General features: G+C 34.3%; 1 pseudogene; it reads left to right on the forward strand.

Annotated features, from left to right (window-relative positions):
* The first annotated feature begins 655 nt into the window (after positions 1 to 655).
* On the forward strand, positions 656 to 13243 carry LOC127216388 (arylacetamide deacetylase-like 2; annotated as a pseudogene).
* The last annotated feature ends 356 nt before the right edge of the window (positions 13244 to 13599 follow it).

A 13599-nucleotide genomic window follows, 5' to 3' on the forward strand; every position in this document is an offset into this window, starting at 1 on the left:
CGCAAACCATAATAAACAAGCAAAAGACCAATAAGACAAAACATTCCCAAGCAAAACAATATGACACAATAAGTCCCACAAAAATACCATTGAGCTCATTTTGTGTTTATTATCTTCTGCTGAGCAGGAAGACTACCCTGAAGTGTGATTAATCAAATCAATGAGATACCATTGGGGGAAACTGAGTTTTACTTTGCAAGCTGGTGCTAATTTCAGATAGCTTCTTGATTAGGGTTGTAAACTTACACCCACTTCCTCCTCTCAATGCTGAGCCCCCATCAGGCTTGAACCTATGCAGACCCGGTGTATGTGAATTATGTTTTTAAAATCTTTGCAAAGTAGTATTTCCTGGTCTCCTGTGTGCTCTGTGAAGAGTTCTTATTAGGTGTCCTTTGTTTTCACTGTACAAGTAAAACGAATTACTGGTTGCTATCACAGTGTTGCTTAATGTTGATGTACATTGAGATATATGGTTATAAATTTAGCTTCACCAGACATGCACTTGCAAAACTCAGTGCAATAAGACTTAATGATAGGTGGGTGTTGCTGAGTGTTTTTACCTGAGAGCATTTGCTTATTCTCTTTGACTTAATATTGAGTAGTTTGCCTGTGGGACGTCACTTATCATTGCAGAGAAGTTGGAGGAAGACTTACCATGGGATACAAAGCTCTGTGCTTTGGATTATCTTGTTTTCTTTTTGCTTATTATATTTATATACCCATGCCTGAAAATATTGAAGAACGCTGGAAAGTTGAGTTTCTAGATGCTGGTCTAAAACTGTTGTCATTTATGGTAATATATTTTAATATAATATTTTATTAATTCCTTGAAAATTTGATAATATATTTTAATGTGTTTTATTATTTTTATTGAGAATTTAATACAATGTTTTAAAACTACTTCTTCTGGGGACTGGGGAGGCCTTGTTACAATTATTTGTGAAAATTCCTTCAAAGAGGCTTTGTTTTTCATTTATTGTATACCAATCAAAAAATCTTAAGGCTTTAATTAATGTAGAACATGCTAATTCAATGTGCTCAAAGACAAAAGCACAATGATTTCTAAGAAGCTATTTTGAAACTAAAAGACTATCATATGCTGACATCAGAATAAAAGAACTAATCTTGTTTAAATCAATATTTGATGAATTTTTACTACAAAAACTAATACACACCAGTTATAATACTTTTATGTATATGTAATCATTTACTATGTTTTCCTTTGTGTAGTTCTTAAACTTCCTACTCTGAAGACTCTGCACACTCCTTCTGTCATTATGAACTTCCACAAGGTTTTTTATTTGTCAATCTTAACTGTGTTAGTAACTAAGTCACTAATAATGATGATGACAAAGATAATTACAACTTAGCACAGGAATGTGTTTTCATTAACCTAAAAATATAGTTTTAATAACAGAAAAATGTCAAGGTGATAGCCCCTTTCCCATTTTCTCAGATCTCTGCAAACATTTGTTAAGGAAAACAGCTGGCTCTACTGTCTGCTCGTGCAGTAATTATTTGGTTAAAATATTCTGTTTATGATACCTCCCTGGTAAACAGCACTATGTTCTCATGAGCAGGAGAATTTGTTTTGAAATCGAAAGTGTGTTATATGACACATACTCCCTGACTTGTGTCAGAGTTCCACAAAGATCAAATACCACACCTTGAGATATGCAGCTACTGTTGTCTCTATTTTGGCTTATGTTTCTGGAATTCTGATTTTATAATGACAGTGCGTGAGTCTGGACCCAAGCTTATTACATAGAATATACCATGTCCCATTTTACTAAAATATCCTCGTCTGGAGGCCTTATGGATATGGTGACAATACGAGAATGTAGGGAGAAGACAGCAGTAAGCAATGAATGATCAGACAAGACACAGCAAAGTGTGGTAGATGAGGAAGATGCTTCTTATTGCTACAGGAGAGACAGGCTTCCCATGCTGGACAGTGGTCCATTTTCAATTCTGCCCCCGTGATAATATGCCCTGTGCTGGTAAGATAATACTCAGCCTTTTGCAGGCAAGTCAAGGTGACAGCACCTTGAAACTGCCAGGCATCTCACATACACCATCAAGAGCAGAGAGAAATGTATGCAAGTATGCTTAGTACTCACCTTTCCCTATTCTCAGAATCCAGGGCCTGAAAACAGGAAACCGTGCTCCCACTTTAGTTCTAGATCCTCCTGCTTATATTAATGTAATCAGGACCCTACCATACCACAGATATATGATGAAGGATATTCTGTATATATGTTTCTTTTATTGGTTGATGAAAAAAACTGATTGGCCAGTAGCCAGGCAGAAAGTATAGGCGAGGCTACCAGATGAAGAGAAGGCTGGGGTGAGGAGGTGGAGAGAAGCCTCGAGAGAGATGCTATGCTGCCGAAGAAGTAACAAGCTGGAATATGGGTACACGCCAGATTAGAAAAAAAATGGGTTAATAATTAAAAAAGAGCTATCCAGTAGGAAGCCTGAGCCATTGGCCATCAGTTTAATAATTAATATGTTTCTGTGTGTTTATTTGCGGCTAAACGGCTGTGGGACCAGGCAGAACAGAAACCTTCATCTTCAGATGTGTCCACAGCACAGCCTGATTTAAACAGTCCCTTACTGGGAATCTCTTTTAAGGTGAATCTAGGTTTTGTACTAATGTCATTTATAAACACCACAACAGCTAATACATTCTTCACAAAGTTCAAAGTTTTGAGAGTCCCTCTTATCTTGTTTATTTCTCATTCAATTTCTTTTTTTTATATATTTTTTTATTTAATTTTATATAACAAAGTCCAATTAAATGAAAACAAACATTTATACACAATATTTGGGAATTTGGGCGTCGTTCTTTCCAAACTACTTCCTGCTGGTAAGGGGCGCTGTCTTGGGGGATTCGAAGAAGATTCAGATATCCTAGCTGTAGTCTATAGGGCTGTTTTGTCCAGCTGTTTGGAATGTAGGATCAGCTTGTACTCTGTTTCAGGCGGTCTGGTGTGATCAAACCAAAGGACAAGGGGAATGGGCCAGTGACATTCTATAAAACTCAATATGTTATCTTCCTTGAGTAGCTCATGTTCTGTAAGACCTCAAAATAACTACAATCATTTGCTTGACTATTTGAATGTGTTCTAAAAGCACAACTGTGGAGTTTGAAATTTTACTTTTTTAAATGAATTATGGCACAAGTAATATATGTTTTTGCTTTTACCTGGATAAGTATGAACATAATATGAATAAGTTAAATTATCATCTTAGTGATTGACAATCTCCCACCTAAAGCTAAATTGATATATATTTGATTATTCTTACTGAATTACAATCTCATAATACCTTAGAGAAGCAATTTTTACATTTATTTAACTTTATGTATATGAATATTTTGCATGTATATATTATGCAAACTACATGTGTATCAGATATCTAAAGAGGACAAAAGAGGAAGTGTCAGATTCCATGGAGCTGGTGTTAAGGATAGTTATTAATCACTATGTTGGTGCTGGGAATCAAACCTATGTTCCTTGGAAGAGCAACCAGTATTCTTAGCTATTGAACCATCTCTCCAACTCCATGAGAAGTAAATTTTTAAATACATGTTATGGTAGCAAAATTTACATATTCTATAATGTGGGGAAAATTAAGTATTGTCATTAATGCATTTAAATTGTATACAATATACAATAGACAAAAACACACTATGAGTCCAGGTAAATCTTAAGATTTTATTTAATTTCTTTTTGGCTCATTTTTCCTACTCCAAAAATGAGTTAATATATAATCATAACACTGTCATGAGGAGAGTATATATTACTAAACATTACTCAATAAGATATAGAGTCATATACATTTATTAGTTAATACAGAGAGCATTTGTATTTCATGACAGGACCCAAGACAGACATGAATCAAACATTATGTGTATATAAATTAACTTTACAATGACACATTTTTTTGATTGAAAACATCTTTATGATTATCTTTAAAAATAAAATTAATACTTTAAAAAATTTGTTTAATGGCAATATTTTCCCTTTCCCTTTCCTCCCTCTAAATTGTCCAATTTACCCCTTATTGCTCTCCTTCAAATTCATGGCTTCTTTCTTAAATTAATTGTTAATATATATATATATATACATATATATATGTATATATATGTTTGTATGTGTATATATAAACATGTTCATAAGTGTAACTTGTTCAGTCTGTGTAATGTTTCCCATAAGTTTTAAGACTGTTTGTCACTGGACAGCCAATTGCTGTAGTTTTTCCTAGGGAAGGCCACCTCTCTTATCCGCAGCTTTCCTTAGTGGCTTAAAGTTCTTTGGGTAGTGCTGAGGCCTCATGGGCTTTTCCCTGTTTAAATAAAAAGATATTATTATGAAAAATCACAGATGCTACACCAAGCTTCTATAGCAGTCATAACTGAAGGAGAAAGAAAGACTTTCCATAATTTAAGGGATGTACATGCTACTAATCTTGTCTAAAGATGACAATGGGAGGAATATTTTGCTCTAAAGAGAAGGTAATACCAATCCAAGAAAGCACAATGAATAATAGAAAATTCTAGAACAGTTAAAAGATATCTAAGAAAACGTCTTCACAATAACAAATAATAGGAATTGATATATTGTAATTCTTAGTACTAATAGTCTAATTCCCCATAGACTAACAGGCTAGATGAAACACAGGCTAACAGACTGGATTAGAAAACAGGATCCAACTCTTGGTTTCTTTCAAGAAATACATCTTACCAGCAACAATAGATATTCCTTAGGATAAGAAGATTGAAAATGGTATTCTTAGTAAATACAACCAAGAAACAACCAAGCATTTCAATCTCCAAAATACACTTCAAAACAAAAAGTCTCTCATACTCAATAAAGAAAAACTCAATCAGGAGACTATTATATTGTAAAACACTTATATCACAGAGGCACGCAGTTTCATAAAGAATTCTTACTAGTTCTAAAAATCACACATTCACCCATCCTAACACAGTGAAAGTGGGTGACTTCAGTACTGTACTTCAATTACCATACAGGTATTCCAGACAAAAATAAACAGAGAAATTCTTCTGTTAGAAGACACCATAAATAAAAATTGATCTAAAAGACATCTAAAGAATATTTTACTCAATACTTAAGAATACACTTTCTTTTCAGTGCCTCATGGAATTTTCTCCAAAATCCCTCAAATATTAGGACACAAAACAAATTTCCCTCAATATAGGAAAACTGAAATGACATTCTGCAACTTGTTTGATCAAAAAGTAATAAATCAAGGTGTCAACAATAATAGAGACTACATAATGTACAGGAATTTTGAAAAACTAAACCATACACTAAATATCGCTTGAGAGTTTCGTATATTTATAGGATGAATTACCTACCCTCTTGTGAATCTCCTTCTGATTGAAGCCTCTCAGTAAGTCCTTTCTTAACAGTCGTACCCTCTTTGTGAGACTCCATGGATTAAATTAGCTTCGTATTTGAGTGTTGGTGGAGATTACTTACAAGAAGAAGAGTAAATTAGCTGAGTCTAGATCACTAGAGAAAATGATACAACCTCTTAAAGAAAACATTGACTGACAGTAGTTTCTAAAGTTATTGTGGTGCTTCATAGACCCCTGCCATAGCCAGGAGGAAATGTCCACAGGACCAATCTTGTGTAGGCAACCAGATTGAGATTTATTTGGTTTTTGCCTTGAGTCTAAACAACTCCTAATAAGGTAACCAGTGTTGTTTCTAAAGTAAGTATGGTACCTATGATTTATTTATTATAAATATTTCCTGCATTTATTTGCCTTTGTGCTTGACTAGTGACATCTTAATACATATTTACTGATTCTTTGGGAATTTCATACATGTGTACCATGTACTGAAATCAAATCTGTCCTTCAATCTCCCCATCCAAATTCTTCTAGATCATACCCCCCCAAATCAATTTCACATCCTCAAAAATGCATAGAGTCCATGTAGAGCTGTTCCTATGTGTGTGGTTGTAGAGCTATATACAGGTGCCAGAGTAATCTCTTAAGAGTCTCCCCAACCCCAGCCCCAGCCCAGGAAACAGACTCTTGATTCTCCATTAGCCAGTGGCTCCGTACTAGGGAAAGGGCCTACTGATCCACTCAACCTTATTTACTGGACAGTTGAAGTTCATGATCATGTTCAGGCAATCACAGCTGCTGTAAATTCATGAGAACGTGTGTCTTGTAATGTCCAGGCGATCGCTTTGCAGCAGTCCTTGCAAACCTCAGGGCTCTGCAATCTGCCTCGTCTTTGTGGATGTGTCCTCAGGCCCGGGGAGGGGTGTGATGTACATACATGGTATTATCACTCACTTATTTTTTTTTACATTGTATTTATATGTGCATTGGGTGTCGCTAAAGTAAAATAATTATTGTTTACATATCGATAGGCTGCATTCTTTGAAGATATGGGTCTTATGAAATATCATGAATTTTTGTCCACAATAGTGAGTATTCAAATGACAAAACCAATTTCAGACGAAAACATTACAGTGATTGACACAGACTTTAGTGGCATTCCTGTTTGTCTGTTTTTGCCAACGAGGAAGTCTGAAAGAGGGAGACCAGCTGTGATTTACATTCATGGTGGTGCCTTTTCCTTAGGAAGCTGCAGTAAGTAAGTGTATTTTTTAATATATGCACTAAATATATTGCATCTAGCAACAATGAACTGAACTTTGGCCCCACATCACCATACTACAGCTTTTCTTGTAATGATTTAATTTTTTTATCCTGAACATTTAATAGTAGTGTATTATAGTTTTGTTTTATATAATTGAAATGAACTTTGACATTGATTTGTGCTCAGGTGTTAATCACAAAATTTTAACCCCATTTTCTACTTCATTTTAAATGTATAATAGCAAAATTCAACTCCTTGTAAATTTCTACAAGCAATTACCAATATAAAAATGTAATATTGCTTATTTTAATGATGCTGACATTATTATTTCTGTTCATAAAGTGAAGAAAATTTATGAATTTACTAATTATAAATGGTTTTATGTGTTTAGGCCCATGGCAAAAGAAAAAGCTTTTTTTTTTTAAAAAAAAAAATTACCACATCAAGTATATATCCTTTTATTTCAGGTCACAAATGGCAACAATACCCATGCCAAAGTAGACATTGATAGCATCAACCCTTCACAGAGAACTACGGGCAACTAAAATAAAATAGTCTGCCCCAGTGAAGAACACACTAATTGGTTATCCAATTGACCAAATACTCAATATTGAATACCAGTACAATGATATAGACTAACTAGGTTATACTTTGGAATATATAATATATATATTATATAGTCATTAACAATAGTTAATGAAAAAAGGTCATGAATTTGAAAAGGAGCCAAGATGATGGGTATTTCCAGGCTCTGAATGGAGAAAAGGGAAGGGAGAAACGATGTAACGGTATTATAATATCAAGGCTAAAAGTAAAAATAAGGGCAAAAATCATAAGCAATTATAGCAAACCTCTGAATTTATGAAAATTATAATACTGATCATAATATGAAGTTTAATATGCTATTGAGGAGTTATAAAATGTAGACATACATTTTTTTTCCTATTGAGAAATACAGAATTTAACAACAACAACAAAAAATCCCATTGAAAACAATGTACCTATTACTAATTAAGCTTTTGTACTATGTCCATGATTCCTGCTAATGAGTCATCTTGAGTGCAATATCACCTGGTACAGTTTCTATCAGTGCTGCTTAGCGGTAAGTCTCCTACTAATGAAGCTGGCTGCACTGAGAAGCAGAGCATTGATGCATGAGAACCTTTCTACATCAAAGGTATCCCTTGAATTGAGTACTGCCTTGACACTGGAGGAACTCTTCTGATTAGCTCAAAGTAGACTAGCAATACACTTCTCCTATTGTGACCAACTAGATTTTGCCTCAATGGATTAGCTAAAGAAAAAAAAATGGTGGAAGTTTAGCAATTCCTCTTACTTTGATAGGGTTTTCCTCTTTATGGGAACTGATGTAGTGACTGAAGGGTTTTCAACAATTAATCATAATTTACATTTCTGTTGCAATTCATAGAGGCAGCTGTACTTCCATTGCTTGGTAATCCATCAAACACTGTTTTGTACTTATTTCTTTCATTTCAGAGATGCTTCCCTATGATTATCTGAACTGATGGACAACAAACAAACTTGATGCAATTGTTGTGGGAATAGAGTAAGAAAGTGACAATCTTCATAAACCTCAATGGTTGGATCCTTGTTTTGAAGTGTAATTTAAATTATTTTGTTTTTAACATAGTCTTTCTTGGAATGTGTTTTATTTGAGCTAAAAAAATATAGGTTAGACTTATTCCTGGATTTAGATGATATTAGATGACCAACGTTGGTACCATGTAAACATTTCAAGAGTTCCTCAATTTGTACTTCTTCATATATCATGACTTTGGTGCCAGTTTCCAATCTGACACCAAAGATGGAAAGATACATATTACTTTAATACTTATTAGGCACACTCTATATTTATAAAACCTTCATCATGGGGGTGAATTTTCCTGCCAACTCCATTGTACTGAAATGGAGTTACAGAATTGTAGACATATCTGAATACAGTGAAAGGATTTCTTGGCTGTGATTATAATAGAATCAAGTAAACAGATTGGAGGGGTCAGTGCTGGCCTTGTGAATATTCCTTAAAGTAATCAAAATAATTACTTATATTTTAAGAAATATCTGATTTACAATATTGAAGATGGTCTGCTTTTCCTGCTGTAATTTTAACCAATTCTACCATACTATTATTTTATATAAGCTTTTAACATATTGGATTATGTTTATTTACTTTAATAATTTGCTATTTTAAAAACATTTAGTCATCATTTGAAATATAAAATTCTGAAGGACTTTCTGATTAATATAGTTTATATTGTTGTATAAATAATTGAAGAATTCTAATGGTTTAAAATGATAGAATTAAATAATAATACAACCTGATTGAGGTGTGTTCCTATAATATGACACACAGGAATGGTTAAACATATGAAAACCAATCACTGTAATACACCATAGAAACAAACTGAACACACACAAACACACACACACACACACACACACACACACACACACACAATCATACACATACTCACAGAATAAGTATTTTGTCTTAATGATCAACTTACAGTGTTTAATAAGACCTATTAATAAGCTTATATAATATCAGAATATACTTAAATATACAGAAATACTTAAATATTATTAAATAACCATTGAATAATTAATATTATTCCAATATTGATTCAAATTCTCAAATTTGTGATATGAAATTCTAGAGGTTTATAGAATTCTAACTTAAATAAATTTCTGAATGAAGGTCCCTATTTGTATTGGATATCATATTCTCTGATTGTATATGTTCCTCTCACAGTCATCCTACAATAGAACTAATACCTTAACCCTTTAAACCAGAACCTTCTTCTAGTTTTAAAACAAAGGTTATTAGTGAGCTCAGATTTAGTTGATGTAATTAGAGATTAAAGTAGGAACACATTTTATTAATATATCTGATAGAGATCATTCTATGTGTAAGTTTAATCATAGTGCTTTTTGGGTGTTTTTCTTTAAAGCTACAAACTTGCTCCACAGTATCCCTTCCCAGCTGCCCTTGAAGATTGTATTCTTGTGGTTAAGTTCTTTCTCCAGGATACAATTCTTGAAAAGTATGGAGTAGATCCTGCTCGAATTTGTATTTCTGGAGACAGTTCTGGGGGTACATTGGTAGCAGCAGCAACTCAAGTGGTATGTTGTGTTGCTATAAATGTTTGACTGTTCTGCCCTGGTGCTGACAGCAGAGCTTTTCATCGTCCCTCTCTGCCAACATGCTTTCTCCTTGCCTGCTTCTGTTCTGTACATCCTACATTACTAGCTGTCCAGGTACCACAAACTTTGCATGACTCTTTTTCTTGCCCAACTCTACATTTCTTTGAAGTAACTAATGAAATTTTATGAGGTAGTCTTTAAGGCAACTCTAGAAATAATTCAGTCATTTTAAGACACAGTATTTGTATTTGACAGCACTTATTTTCCAGATAAAACCTTTTATTTATTTATTTATTTATTTATTTATTTATTTATTTATTTATTTTGGTTTGAGGCAACATGACTTAACCATCTACCTGCTGAGCTTTCCCTTCAAGTTTCTGGTGACCAGCATATTAGACCAAGCATTTCTGTGTCTGTAGAGTTTAATAGCACACATGAACTCCATGGCAACAACTCCAATCTTCCCACAAAGGGCTTGATAGGGGTTGGCCCTTCGTACATATGTTTATCTTATTGGTTGATGAATAAAACACTGTTGGCCAATAGGACAGGATGATAGGTGGGAATAGAAGATAAGGAGAATTCTGGGAAAGGTAGACCAGAAACAGTCACCATATAACCCACAAAAAGAGTAGCAGGTCCAGACACTTCTCTGGTATTATCTTACCTGACCTCATGGAAACAATTAGATTAATAGAAATGGGTTAATAATTAAGACAGAGGTATCTAATAAGAAGCCCTAGCCACCAGCCAACAGTTTCATAATTAATGTAAGTCTTGGGGCCTCAAGGGATGTGGGACCTGCAGGGCCAAGAATCTCCCATAAAAAGGGCTGTCAGAAAAGACTGTGACAAAAAAAGGGGTTTTTTATAGATCCACTTTTGTGTTCTGCACTTTCAGATGTTTTGGGTTGTGCTAGACCTATTGTCCAGTAGAGTGGCCAAGGCTGAGATATTAAAATAGGACCTAAGTATGTCAAAAAACAATTCAAACATGCATCTGACCTTTAGAAAAACACAATAAATTATTTATAGAAATAAAAAAATGTGGAAAGTGATGTGGAGTGGTTTGTGCATAGCCTCTGACTTTACTAGAAGTGGAAAGTACACTGAGTTTGCACCTGTAAGGAGATTCTCCTGAGGCCCATTACCAAGGCAGTAGGTGTGCTTTAACAGCAGTGCCTATCTACAAATGTCTTTTCTGCAGCCCTCCTCAGGGAAGGTCAGGATTTAGTTAGAGCTTTCAAGGATATACACTCATCAAAGAAGGTGGTTTGTATAAAGTAAGAGGACTAGTTGAAATCTCAACTGAAAATAAGTGAAAATATTGGCTAAAAAATTCAGAGTCTCAGAAGGGCCAGGGAATAAACAGTATGGTACACTGTATCAAAACGGAAGATTTAAATGACAGCTCTTCCAGAAACAAGCAGATGTGATCCCAAGTAAGCTAGTGAATGCTCATTGTAGACACAATTACATACCTGGAATCCACTTGTCCCTAGTCTAGTAGAATGCCTGAATTCCAAGGTCAATCAATCATCTTACTTCAAAACAGAAATCAAGACTGATTGATGGGTGTATTGAGTTCCACAAGCTTGAGTACATACATGAATCAGCACATGTATATACATTTAATTGAAAAAGAAATACAGATGTTAAGTGAAGTATACCACATTTTATGAGAAAAAAAAAAGAATAATGGCTGTCTTTGTAGTAGTTAAAATTTCTACAAACTTTAAATCAAAAGAAGAAGGAAGAAATGCAGAACATTAACATGCTAGCTTAAACCTTAAGCCTTAAAGAAAAGAACTAAGGGGACGGGCAGTATCTGGGATTCATATGTGCAATCCTGGGTTACTGGGTCTTTCAATACCCATTGTACTAAGTTACTAAAATTTTATGATAGGAATATCTGTTCATACCTCATACTGTGAATTCAAACTACTATTTTTTTATTATTAGAAATCCAAAAGTGGGACCCAATGCACTAAAATGCTTCAAGAGTATCACATACCAAAGATCCCAGAGATACTCTTATGACCAGGACTTACAGTGCAGACTCTTTTGTAAAATAGCAATTATGAAAAACTTCTAATTGCATGAATTAATTTAGGCAATGAGCATTAGGCACCCACTGTATGTTCTCCGCTGCGGTGTACAGGAGTAGAAATTGAGAGGGAGGAGAATTCTTACAGCTGCAAACTCAGAATACTTTCCACTTCCAGTAAAGACAGAGGCTGTGCACAAGCCACTCCACACCACTTTCTATATATTTGATATTTATAAATAATTCTGTGCATTTTCATAAAGGTTGGATGCATGCTTGAACTATTTCTTTAACAGAATTAGGTTCCATTTTAATAACATTTATTTATCAACTTTAGCTGTTTTAATATGTTGTTTCTGTTCATTCATACATTATGCATAGAGCCTGAACATTTAAAGGCTGAGACAGGAGGACAGTATGTTCTAAAACAACCTGATATAAATACCCCCCCACACACACACACACAACAAAACACCCAAAATTCAAATTCTAAAAAGTCATCTTAAACATACTGATTCTGTCTTGTTCTCCAGGACTCTCCTCATCATGTTCTGTTTGATTACTCTACTGTGAATAATTGTATGTGAACAGAATAGCAGAAACCATTTCCTCATTGAATAAAGGTAGAATGATACATTCTCACATCTAAATCAATGAGTAAATGTTGTGAGAATAATCAGTAGTAATTTTTAAAATTTATTTACCTGAGATTATGAAGGCAAAGCTATGAATTTATCCTTTTGTGTGAGAACCACTACATATTATTTATATACCCACAGCTCCAGAATAATCCAAAACACAAAGATAAAATCAAGATACAAGCACTGCTATACCCTGGACTACAGTTTGTTGACACCTTTCTGCCATCTTATCAAGAGTATGAATATGGTCCCTTTCTATCAAGAGAGGTAGCAATCAAGTTGTCAAGCCTATACATTACTGAACATGGCACTGCTCCAGGCTGCACTGAGAAATGAACACATGCCTGAAGGATCAAGACACCTGTTCAAGTTTGTTAACTGGAGTGACTTCCTTCCTGAGAAGTATAAAAAGAACCATGTTTACACTGAGCCCATTCTTGGAAAACTGAATGCTTCTTATCCAGCACTTGTGGATACCAGGCTGTCCCCTTTGATTGTCAGTGACTCCCAGTTACAGAGTTTGCCACTGACCTACATCCTCACTTGTGAACATGACCTCATAAGAGATGATGGTCTCATTTATGTTACACGGCTTAGAAATGTTGGGGTTCGAGTTACTCATGACCACATAGAGGAAGGAATCCATGGAGCCCTGACCTTCATTACAGCTCCAGTGTTTTTAAATTCAGGATAAGAATGAGAGACAAGTATATTAGTTGGATAAAGGAAAATTTGTAAACCAAAAGTACACGTAGGCATCTAGTTATTTAGTAATATAATCTAAAGTTACATTTGGAGTATTTTAATTTTAGCAAACATGATTATAATTGTAGTTTTAGATAAACCTATGTTTAAATTAGCATAAAGTTTATTGTATATGTTTGAGAAATAATTTTCCTAATCTTAGTTAATGATAAAGTGGAGACATTCACTTATTTTGCCCATTACTGTCACATATTGTACTGTGATAGATATTCTCTAAGAATTAAAAAAAAAACAACAAAAACAGTGATTCAATATTAAAATACAAATGTGGTTATACAAAAAGCCATTTTTCAGGCTGTGACAAAAGGGAATGATAGGGAGGTCAATCA

This window comes from Phodopus roborovskii, unplaced genomic scaffold (assembly GCF_943737965.1).
Source record: "Phodopus roborovskii unplaced genomic scaffold, PHOROB, whole genome shotgun sequence".
In the NCBI taxonomy this organism is placed as follows: Eukaryota; Metazoa; Chordata; class Mammalia; order Rodentia; family Cricetidae; genus Phodopus; species Phodopus roborovskii.